Here is a 12842-nt window from a genome sequence, read left to right as displayed (position 1 = left end):
TCTGGCTGTTTATTTGTATCCTTTAGAATATCTTTTGTAATAAATTGGTAATAGTAAATAAAGAACTCTATCTGAATTCTGTGAGCTGTTCTTGCAAATTATCAGACCCAAGGAGGGGGTCATGGGAAAGCCTAATTTATAGCCAATTCGTCAGAAATACAGGTCACAACCTGGGACTTTCAACTCGTTTTGGAAATAGGAGGCAGTCTTGTGGGACTGAGCCCTTAACCTTTGGGGTCTGCCCTAGCTCTGTCTGGGTGGCATCATAATTAAATTGAAGGATACACGATTGGTGTCTCAAGAGTTGGAAAATTGCTTAATGTAAGAGAAAAATTCACACATTTGGTGTCAAAAGTGAAGTGGTAAATAGCAGAGAAGAAGAGTTTGATTTTTAGTCCCTGAGCTGTGTGGGTATCCATCACATTGTAAGTCAAATAAAATATGTAGAGTTGACTATCTAAATTTAACATTTTGAGATTCAAGCATTGTAAGTCGGGGCATACACACAGACCCCACAGACTAGGGGGTCTTTGGTATGTTTGAAAAACAAAGAGAAGGTTGGAAGTTTTATTAAAAGGAGAAGTGGTATGTATTGTTTTTCCAGAAAATTCGTTGGCACTAGTAAATTTCTGGGGGGCTGGCACGCTCTGAGTGGCAAGTGATGAAAGTGGTGGGTAAAACTGTTCTTAGAATCACAGCACGTTGTTTCAGTAGCCATTAGGTAAAACTGGTTTCAGATGACAGCAGGCAGTTTCAGCAGCCAGGCTTACAGAGAGTGACATTCTTGGAGCAATGTTATGTGCCCTGAATGCTTTTCCCTTCTGGCTTCTGGACTCTGGGTTAGTTTGATGTCACAAGAATGGCCCAGTTTGTATGATCAGTTTTCACAACATTCCATCATGGTCATGGTTGTTCTTACCAGGTTTCACAGTGAACAGTGATGAGAAATCTAAAAAGAAAGAAAAAGCAAGGGAGGGAGGAGAGGAAGGGAGAGAGGAAAGGAAAAGAGGGAGGGAGGGAGGGAGATTCACTGCCCATTATTACCATAAGTGAAAAGGAACAGAAACTGTAGGTGGGGATAGTCTTTCTGTGACATTCCAGCATGTAAACAACCCCCAAATACCAGAAGCTCTCTTAGGGCATCTTTCCTTCTCTCTAGCTCCATCCTGGTTGAGCTGGAGCTCACTGCAGGGAGAACCCACAGAGAGAGGGCAAGAATGATGTACCACTCTGGCTTTTCCATTTCCTCTTTTGGGTTCTGTGTTTCCACTTTGCAGTTTCCTTGATTCAGAGTAAAAAGATAAAAACACATAAAAGAGGCAGCACCAGCTCCTTTCCCAGCTGTGACTAGATTGTACCATACCTAATCCATGGCTCCAAGGAGTGCATGTACTGAAGCCCGGTATTCATGACAGACTTATTTCCATATGTGGGTCCAGTTTTGCTCCGTGAGTGTTGGGCTTTCTTGAAGGGAATGGTTAGAGCTGTTGCGAGTGGACTTCCTGGCTGCCACAGAGTTGTTTGGATTCCTTGGAAATGCACACTCACAGGCTGCTGCTCACTGAAGCTGTCTCCTTCACTGGCCGTGATTCTCCTGTCTCATTAACCACTGCCTATGACGCAGGTGTCGTTTTTCCCTTTTACTCATCAGCACCAAAATCTGCAGGGTTGTGATGGGTTAGCAGCCTTTTATTAGCAAGAAGCCCTGTGGCCTCAGAGGCAAAATGAATCGTGGTTAGAAATCTCCATCTCCTCTCTCCCTTGGTGTGATGCCATCATTTAACCATCTGAAAATAGAGAAGACTCTGTTCCATTTGTAAAGCCCTAAGGAGAAAAACTGAGTTTGAAACATTTTTTAATTATGCTGATATTTAACAATAAACTTTGTAATATGAAAATCTCATCTCACTATTCAGTATATTCTTTGACTTTCTTTTTACATCAAGAGAAAAATGTGTTTGAACTTTCTTGAGTTATGCCAGGGTTTAAAATATATGTGTGTGCATATATATGTGTGTATATACATATATATATACAATTTTAAAATATATGTGTGTGAATATATAATTTTTAGATTATGTATATATATAGCTTACAAATATATATAGTTTACAAATCTATAGTTTCAATAGATATGTATAACTATATAGAGTTTACAAATCTATAGTTTCAATAGATTTTTGAATTCAAAGTCACTACTCAATATATTGATTATGTGTTTAAAGGTTTGAAGATATAAGAAGAGAGTAATGTTATTAATGTCACTTTCTGTTAATGACTGTAATTGCAACTTGCAGGTAAGTTTGCATTGTTTTGTTTTGTTTTGTTTTTTCCTTCTGGTCTTGGAATGTCGTGGAAGGAGTGGGGTTTTATTTGTTTCATACGAATCCTCTATTTATCATTATTATCTGTTTCTCGGGTGAGTGGGAAAAATAGACACCTCTCCCTTACTCCTGTGTCCTTCCATATGGAGAGAGCACCCTTGCCTCGCACGCTACCCCTTTACTCATCTGTCCATCAGAGGAAGATGGACTTTGTGGAATATTGTTTCCAAAGGTGGTCACAATAATTCCTCCCTCCACAGGCCCTTTACAATGTGGATTTGGCACTCCTCCCATTAAGAGGTGAAATTAATTTCTCCACCCTTTCCACCTGGCTGGCACTGTGACTTGCTTTCACCCACAGTATGTGTGCAAGTGATGGGCTGTGGCTTCAGAACCTCTCAGCCTCCAGTGGCCTTGCTCTCAACCCTGTGTGCTGCCACTACATAAGGAAGCCCAGACTTCGTGATGAGAGGCTGCATGAGAAAGGGCCCAGCCAAAAGCCAAAAGCAATCACCAGATGTGGGTTTCTACCCACTTTCTACTCTCCAGCCCCAGGTGAGCTGCAGATGGCTGCAGCTACATGTGTGCCCCAGACAAGACCAGAAGAATGGCCTCCCAAATGGGCCCCGTGAAAACTGCTGACATTGTGAACAGAGAGAATGGTGGTTGTAACCACTAGGTTTTCAGGTGGTTTTTCAACAGCGGTAGATAATTGATACAGACTTAATCTGATTGGTGATCAGAAAGAGAATGAGGGTGTGCAGCCCAACCCCTTTCTCTCACTCTCTGTTTGACAGGAGTCAGCCCACTGAGAATCCAAGTTCTCTCTTCCTCCTCCAGACCATAATCTTACAGTGCGTTACTACTGCTGCACTGATATATATATTTTTCCAAGTGCTAAAGGGCTGGAAATTAAAGGCAATATTTGGCTGAAGCCAAGGCCAAAACCAAATATTGCCATTAAAAACTTTTAGGATCAAGAATCAATCTGAAAAATAATACAACCTGTAAAATTATTGTAATAATTTAAATTATGTAGTCATAGTTTTGAAATTCGATTAGTAAAATTAAGATATGTTTTAAATACTTCATTTGCTTCTAACAATGTATTCCATTTTGCATGACAGAATTGAAAGTAATTTATCAAGATTTTGAATTTTTTTCCCTCCTCATGAAATTTTAAGGTGGTAATAATGATAATTTAATGCATCCTTATAAATAAGATGTAAAAAAATTCCCAAATAGGACTTTTTATTGAAAACACATGCTATCTTTATATGGGATTTGGCCATGACATTTTCAGTTACTCATGTGAATTTCATCTTCCTGATTCTTAGGAGATTCTGTCTAAACAACTCCAGTTATTTCTGGGTAGTGCTAAAAATAACATAAAATAAAGTGATTTCTTTTTTTGAATTTTTCTTATTCTATTTGCCTGCCTCACTTTCATCTGGACCTTCTTTTTTCTTCATCTCTTGTTCTTTCCTGGTCCATTTTGATTCAGCTCCCACTGTTTTACCTGAGTGTGGGGCCTGGTCAGGAAGGTGGGAAGCTGGTGCAGCCAAGCCCACCGCAGGCCCCTTGTCTCTCCTGCTAGTCGAGGGCAAACCCAACCCTGTTCCTGCTGCTGCTCTCACATTGGCCCCCACCTCCCCATACCTGCTGAATGGTCGTGTTGGGATCCTTCACTGTGAGGCTGTTATTTGTCCCTGTGGCTTCCTTCTGCTTTCCCATGCACAGATGCTGGCAATGCACAGGTCTTATGGCTCTTAGTGGTTTATATTTTGTGGATTAGTTGGTACCTTGTCACTTGGTTGTGTTGTAAATGTTGCCCATTGTTTTTTTAAATTTTACTGTCGTCATTTTTTTATGTGGGGATTCGAGGAGATCTAAAAGCTATGCCACTTCTACCATCTTTTCTACTGTCATCTTTTCAGGATTTGGTAAGAAGAGTTTTAACACAAGTTCAATGTAGACTACTTGCCCATAATTTGAAAGTGAATATTCAGATATTTATTCAAATCAGGGTAAATCCAAATGGCATCTCCTGTTCACATCTCTTGTTTGTGTTACTGTTACTGTTACACTGATTAGCTCTGATGGTTACTTGTGATATCACATGATCTCTGATCACCCATAAGTTCCAGGATGTGAGAAATAACCTGAAAGTGGGATCTGTCAGTGGGCCCCTTGACAAACTACAAAAGCCAGAATAGAACTTCCGGTCATCCTTATTAATAAGGATGATTAATAAGGATGTGTGCTGTGGTTGCCTGCCACTGGGTGGGTAAATTGAATTCTGGGCTTCAGTATTAGGAAGCCCCCCTGCACATAGATAGAAACTATGTATTCCAGCCAAGATTTTATCAGTTTAAAAAGAAAGCTTCATTTTACCTCCAAATGCCAACCAACTCCTTTATATTTATTTTTTATTACTTCAGAACTTGTATAGGGAGAATTTTTTTTCTTTATTGTTTGAAAAATAAACTAGGAGTAGAATACTGGAGCTCATCTTACCACCTGGAGATAAAAGCATTTGGCAGGGCCAGGGAGAGTAAACTTTAAGTTTCTGTAGGTCTTACTAAGTGTTAGGGGTTGTGAATTGTGCCTCCCACACCCTGGCAAAGAAACATTGTGTTGATATTCTAATCCCCAGTACCTCAGAATGTGACCTTATTTGAAGACAAGGTTGTTGCAGATAAAATTAGTTAAGATGAAGTCATGCATAGGGTGAAGCCCTAATCCAATGTGACTGATGTCCTTATGTGGAGATGACCATGAGGACAGAGACAGAGGGAGCAATGAAAGCAGAAATCGAAGCTGTGGCGTTGCAAGTTTAGGAATGCCAAAGATTGCCAGAAAACTATAGGAAGTTAGGAAAAAGCAAGGAAGGATTTTTTACAGGTTTCAGAAGGAGCCCGGTCCTGCTGACACCTTGATTTTAGCCTTCTACCTCCACAGCTGTGAGACGATAGGTTTCTATTGTTTTAAGCCACCCAGTTTGTGGTACTTTGTTAAGGTCACCCTAAGAAATTAATACATTAAGTCAAGTCTATGGGGGTGTTATAGTCAGCTTGGGCTGCCATAACAAAATATCATAGACTGGGTGACTTACAGAGCAGACATTTATTTCTCACAGTTCTGGAGGCTGAGAAGTCCAACATCAAGGGGCTGGTAGATTTTGTCCCTGGTAAGGGCCCTCTTTCTAGCTTGCACATGGCTACCTTCTCAATGGGACGTCCTCACATGGCAAAGAGGGAGAGAGAGAGGTGTTGGGAGCTCTCAAGTGTCTCTTCCTCTTTGTACAAGGGCACTCATGCCACCATGGGGGCCCCACCCTTGTGACCTCATCTCAATCTGATTACTACGCAAAAGTCCCACCTCCAGATCACATCACACTGGGAGTTAGGGCTTCAACATATGAATTTTGGGGGAACACAAACATTCAGGAGTACTGCAGACTTCTTAACTTTGTGGTCTCCAGCCTGTATTGGGCAATACAGCTAGTTTTTGCAGTCACCGAGATGGCTTTTAACTACTACAGCCTAGACAAGAGACTCTAAACCTTGGGCCACGTAGAGGTTTTCACCTTGGCTGGTCACTACAACTTCTGGCATCTTTATCCACAAATAAGTAATTGTTTTTCTACAAAAGAGTGGTTCTTTTTAAAATAGGCTGCAAGAGTGTGAGCAAAGCTTTGGCTCTCAGATTTCCACAAAAGATATGATACAAAGAATCTCACTTGCCTTTATGTTGAGCACAAAACTCAATACCCAAGAATTTGAAAGCAGTTAGTATCTACTAATGTCTCTCTGAAGAAAAATCTCACTGTTTCCTTTCATTGACTGTTAGCTTTAGCCACATCAGCTAAGATAAAGCTTTACTCAGGCAGTAGTGTGTTAAATTGCAGCAGTTTGAACCTAGAGACACACTTAAAGCACATATATTTTTGTAATAATCCTATTAAATAACTCTGAATTATTACCCAAGGATTCTCACTCACTCTCCATGGAAAAGAAATACCTTTGCAAATTGTGCCAAATACCTACCTAATAGCTGTCACCTGGGCTTTGCTCAAGTCTCATCTCTTCAATTTCAGAATCAATCTCATAGCTTACAGACAACATTTTCATGGAGATAATTCCCTGAAATTTTGGAGGGAATATGACTAAGCTAACACTGTGATTACCTAAAACATGAAAGCATGTTAATTTCTTTATTTTATTTAGAAAATATTAATTAAATGCCCCTTATTAACACTGCTAGGTACTATCTTCATGAAATAGACACACATCAGTTGGATAAAGAATAATTGAATTTGCACAAATATATAATTGTCTCTATGGTAAGTACATAAAGCAAAAGTAAATGGTGAACTATGAGCATATACTAGAGGGTTTTGACCTAATATGAAAAGCCTGGGAAGGCTTCCATAAGGAAATGGCAACTGAGCTGAGATCAGAAAGATAGGAAGTAAATATGTAAACATACAAGGAAAAATATTACCGGAGGAGGGGATAGCATGGGCAAAGACTCATGTAGCAGAAAGCAACAGAGATAGTAGCCAATATGGCTAGAGCCATAAAAATATCTTTTTGTGTAAATAATTTACACTGGAGCTTTTGATTGACTCAGATCGCATCTTCATTTATGTGATCCATCTAGTATTGATGCAATTTGTTGTTCATTTCTATCGACCTGATGAAGCAAGTCATTAGGTTTTCTAAAGCATTTTAATGGAGCCAGTGCAATGTATCTGGATCTTTAGTGTCCAATGACTCAAGGCGTCAGCATTTCTAGGCTTACACATGGAACAGAAGTTTCTAGAACTGCAAAAGTGTTAACCTAAGAGCAAAGGCATATTCTTGCCAGAGGAATAACAATGGAAGTTACCAAAAGAGATTCTTCATCAAACTTTGAGTGTTTAGTATAGTGCCACTGTTGTAATTCTTGAGAAAAAGGTTGTTAATATTTCAATGAAACCTGGCATTTTCTGACAAGACCTTCCCTACAGATGGAAAAAAAAATGATTAGAGGAACCAGAAGGAAAAAATTTGCTAGAGGCCATTGTAGTTTACAAAGGCAGTTGATAAGGTTGAATGACAGCTATTATTATTGGAAAGTAGCTTCATTATGGTGAGTCCAGTTTCACAGAATTTCTTTTCCAATGGGCAAAGAAGTAGTTCCATGATATTTACAATTCGAGGAATAAAGAGCAGAGAAAATAGTCACGAAAGAAGATTCTTGTTTCTGAGTATGCTTACGATGAATTGTGCATATCTTATTCTATCTGGTAGGGGCAGGTAGGGAGGAAAGGGCGTGGTAAATATAAACAGCACTAGTGAAACAACCAAATATACTTATCACAGAAGGTAGTATTTCTCATTTCTCTCTTGTTCATTTAGATGTCAAAATGATGTATTAAAATATTGCAGATGTTTCTAAAGTCTTTCTATTAGTTCATCTTTTATTGATTTTATTGACATTGCTCTACCTAAACTCTTAAGAAATGATGATCTCTCTGATACATTAAAAAATTCCAAAGAGAACAAATTTCCAGTGTTTTATATCATAATGCCCTTCTGTGAGTAAAGGTCATATGATTGTTTGCAGTAGTGTCATCAATTATTAGCTATTAGTAAGTTCGAGCAAAATGATGCTTTGGAAGACGCTTTGCCACCAAAAGCTTCAAGAAATGTCTGGTTAAGGGTGCTGCTTAAATGTCTTTTTTAAATATAAATCACTTGATGTCTTAATAAAATGTTGCTTTTTAATTCCAATTCAGTAACCTGCCCCTTTAATGTAAATTACTGGTACAATATGTAACCGATTTTTTTTGACTGCCTATTCTAGTCTTTGCTGACAGAACTTTGACTTGGACAGGGGCAAGAGGCTTTTCCCTCCTCCCCAACATGACATGGGTAGACGCTGATTAATTAAAACTTGTCACAGTACTTTCATTTCCTTTGTCAATGATTGGTTTTTATGACCCAGTTCTGGCTAGTTAAACGAAATGTGAGTCTGCTGGAGAAAGTCTGGAAAAGGTTACTGATATAGTTTGGCTCTGGGTCCCCACCCAAATCTCATCTCAAACTGGAATCCCCACATGTTGGGGGAGGGGCCTGGTGGGAGGTGACTGAATTATATGCGGACTTCCCCCTTGCTGTTCTCATGATAGTGAGTTCTTGCAAGATCTGGTTGTTTGAAAGTGTGTGGCACTTTCTCACCTTTGCTCTCTCTCTTTCTCTCTATCTCCTGCCGTCATGTGAGACATGCCTTGCTTCTCCTTTGACATCCACCATGAATATAAGTTTCCTGAGGCCTCCCCAGACATGCGAAACTGTGAGTCAATTAAACCTCTTTTCTTTATAAATTACCCAATTTCAGGGAGTTCTTTATGGCAGTGTGAAAACAGACTAATACAGTTACCTTTCCGATTAAAAGAGCAACAACCTCTCTTCTTCATGACCTTGTTAAATTTGGACATAACTATCTTATGACAATGTGAAATACTATCTCAAGAACAAGCCAACATGTTAAGGATAATAGAAAGATGAAAAGAACTTGGGTCCCTGACAATGTTGTTGAAATATTAAATTAACCAACCTTGAAGACACCCTATCTCTGAATTCTTTCTACATAAGAGCATATATTTCCCTTATTGTGTAAACTGGTTAACTAGGGTCTTTTGTTTCTTGTAACAGAGAACATGCTGAATAATACAATGTAAATTAGTTTAAGGATAAAGTTGGGGAAAATATAAAAATCTTCCAGCAACCAAGAAAAATTCCCCATAAAAACAGAAAAGAAAGCAAACAGTTTTACTATTGAACAATCATTACACCAAAATGTGATGCATATCATGGACAATTGACTAAGAGACTGCAAAAACAGAAACAAACCTTTTATACAGCCACGCAGAAACAACCCATTACGTACAGATTTTCAAGATAAATGATAACTAGTCTTCAAGTAAGAACTAAACAACACCCATTTGTCACACATAATTCATCTTAAACTTACCTGGTATTTAGGGTGACCATCTGTGTGAGCTAAATTGGCTTTATACAAAGGAAAACCAAACTTAAAACTTTATGACAGGAGATAATTCTGCAATTTGGAGCAAGGCATCTGCTGGAATTAGGCTCTGATTTCCCCACACAGCCTGGGATGTAGGGGCTCTATTTTTTTTTTCCTGTCACCCAGGCTGGAGTGCAGTAGCATGATCTCGGCTCACTGCAACCTCCGCCTCCCAGTTCAAGCAATTCCCTCAGCCTCCTGAGTAGCTGGGATTATAGGAACCCACCACCACACCTGGCTAATTTTTGTATTTTTAGTAAAGACCAGGTTTCACCCTCTTGGCCAGGCTAGTCTTGAACTCCTGACCTTGTGATCCACCAGCCTCATATTCCTAAAGTGCTGGGATTACAGGCATGAGCCACCACCTAGGAGCTCTATCTTTCTGTCACTCTGGATAATTACATTTCGGAGAGATGGCTTCCAGGTGCTTGAGGAAACATTCCTGCATTGTAAAATTGGCAAGAGGCTTATTTAGGTTTTAAAAAAGATTTACGTACATCTCAACGGGGGCAAAGAAAGAATTCACAATTAGAAGAGTTCTTAAGTAATAGAGAGCAGAAGGATGATTACCAGAGGCTGGGAAGGCTAGTGGGGGGAGAGGGGATGGTTAATGAGTATTAAAAAAATAATAAGACCTAGTATTTGATAGCATAAGAGGGTGATTGTAATCAACAATAACTTAATTGTACATTTAAAAATAATTAAAAGAGTGTAATTGGATTGTTTCTAACACAAAGGATAAATGCTTGAGGAGATGGATACCATTTTCTACATGATGTGATTATTGTGTACTGCATGCCTGTATCAAAACATCTCATGCATCCCATAAATATATACACCTACTGTGCACCCACAAAAATTAAAATAAAAAATTAAAAAGAAACAAAAACGATTTTTAAGTAAATGCACTAGGAAAAGAGATTCGAAGGGGCAGCTATTTTTCCTTTCTTGCACTGAGAAGAATTAAATCTCTTGTGATTTTATTCACTCTTACAACAAACTTACAGTTATCTCATAAAGTCCTTGATCATTTGCCCACTCACAGTCCTCACTCCTGCCCTTCAATCCCCTCAACCAGGATATCTCTTACGCACGTCTCAGGCAGCTCAGACTGAGGGTACATTAATGTGACTTTCAGTAGGGAGCTGGAGGAGTTGGGCAGAAAGAAGGAGGGAAGGGAATCACTGGCCCTTAATTCCAGTGGAGTTTGTATCTTACTAAGAAATAATCTTCACATCTTGGTGAAGAGGCACCAGGGCCTCTGAGCACAGCTCTGCAGTTACTGCCCAACACTGAGGCCAGTCAAGGGAGTAGAGTGACTGGAAGCCCAAATCCAGCCCATTCTTCCCTCACTAAGCCTTGTGCCCAGAGGAAGGTGCACCTGCTTCTTCACACTAAAGTGTTATGTGGTTTCCAAGTCTTTAAGCCAAAGGGGTATGTCCCCATCCACCGCCCTGTCCCTCTACCTATATTATTGGTGATTAAAGCACTTTAAGGATGTATTCGTTTGCTGGGGCTACTACAATGAAGTGTCACAGACTGGGAGGCTTAAACAACAAAATTTTATTTTCTCACAGTTCTGAAGGCTGGAAGTTAGAGATCAGGTGTCAGCAAGGTTGGTTCTTTGGTCTTCTCTTTGTATATGACTATTTCCTAATTTTTTCCACTTATAAGAACACCATCGTGTTGGATTAGGGCCCATTCTAATGACCACATTTTAACGGAATTACTTCTTTAAAGACCTTATCTCCACATAAAGTCACATTCTCAAGTTCTGTGGGTTAGGACTTCAACATATAAATTTTGGAGGGACTCAACTCAGTCCATAACAAAAGGCAATCTCTTTATCATATTCTGGAGGTAAACAGATATTTAAAAATCCATTTTCTAGGTAGACAAAATGAGGCCCAAAGCAAAGTAGGAATTTCCTGTAGCCTCATAGTTAGGAGTAGTGGCTTTGGAGTCTGACCAATTTAGGTTCAAATTCTGGCTCTATCACTTTTAGCTGTGAGCAAACCACTTATTTCACCCAAGCCTCAATCTCCTAATCTATAAAATTAAGACTAATGATATATACTTAATAGTGTGATTATGAGACTAAAATCAGAAAATATATAAAGCACTTAGAAACAGTAAATGTCTAATACCTAGCTTTATCATTGCTAAAAATAATTGACAGCCTTTATTTAGACTTCCAATTAGATGTTGCAGGTAGATGTTTAAGAACTTTTTTTAAAAGGTAAAGTCGTGACTCTCATACAAATATAAAATAAGCACATTATCAAATATTTTATTTAACTCATTAATGAAGAAACCAGTAAGAAGATACAACCAGTTCAAAAGCATACATTAATAGACTATCAGGAATGCTGGAATGAATTTGCAAACAGATAGAAAACTGTCAATATCCACGGAGCCATCACCAGTTGTATTCCACATGAAAATATTAACTTGCTTTTCTTTGGGGAAAAATCATTTTCAGTACCGAGTTGTCAAACACTGAAGTATCAGAACCCCTGTAGAACCAGATGACCTGCAAGGGTGTGCTAGACAGGATGCCCAGTGATCTTTATTTTTTTTTCCATTCTTTCACAACTTTTTCTGTTACAAAGGATTAAATTTCCTTGTCAGTAAAATGAGAGATTTGGAGTAGAGATTTTTGAGACCCTTTCGGTTCCAACATGCTATGACTCCGATTCCTTGCCCATTCTCTTTGTGTGTGCAAAGGACCCATGGAATCTTTTGTTGGTACATTAAAACTACTGTAGTCATTTGTAGTGGTTGAAATCAGCCACAACTATGAGTGCATTCTGTGCTTTCTCTGTGTAAAAGTAAAATCAAACCAAGATCCTACTTACTTTCCAGTTACTTTTAGGGCCTGTGCATGTGCCCACACAAGCGTCAGTTGAAGCAGAACCTGAGCGCAGGCATTCGAGGTGTGTTTGTTTACCAGTGCTACCTAAGCAAGACGTGTGGTAACTTGATCGATATGACAAACCAGGAAAATATTATGTAGACTCTGAAGATGATAAGATTTAGGATGCAGTTAATCAAGATTTCTCTAATTTTTATAGACTTTTCTCTGCCGGGAAAATATAGCATATCTTTCTGAGACTGCTTTGGGGTAATGGAGGTGGTCACAGCAGTGTTGGCGCAGGACAGTTCTCCAGGCTGCCTTGGACTGGCCCAGTTCTCTTCCTTTTTCACTTGTAGTTCTCAATAATAACTGCAGAATGTGCTGGGAATGCACCATCTTTAGATAAGGGAGGAGCTGGCCGGAACAGCCTGGGCTCTGTTCCAGGCCTTCCCACGGCCAGAACAGGATGTCCTCGACACTTCAGCCCAGTGTGTCATGTGACCCTGAAGTATATCACCAGGGGCAGGCTGCCTTTCAGGGTCCCTCTCCTGCATTGCAAATGGGGCAGCACAGTCCATGCT

General features: G+C 39.4%; 1 long non-coding RNA gene across 1 annotated transcript in view; it reads left to right on the top strand.

Moving 5' to 3' along the window:
• Positions 1–1892, top strand: part of LOC105731300 (uncharacterized) — a 61574-nt gene extending 59682 nt beyond the window's left edge. The window contains exon 11 of the long non-coding RNA XR_001110677.2: positions 1278–1892. This is a non-coding gene — a long non-coding RNA (uncharacterized LOC105731300). The remainder of the gene's footprint in view (positions 1–1277) is intronic.
• The last annotated feature ends 10950 nt before the right edge of the window (positions 1893–12842 follow it).

This window comes from Aotus nancymaae, unplaced genomic scaffold, assembly GCF_030222135.1.
Source record: "Aotus nancymaae isolate 86718 unplaced genomic scaffold, 86718_ANA_hifiasm-v0.15.2.pri h1tg000033l, whole genome shotgun sequence".
In the NCBI taxonomy this organism is placed as follows: domain Eukaryota; kingdom Metazoa; phylum Chordata; class Mammalia; order Primates; family Aotidae; genus Aotus; species Aotus nancymaae.
Note: the sequence above shows the minus strand (reverse complement) of the source record. Positions and strands in the feature narration are given on the sequence as shown.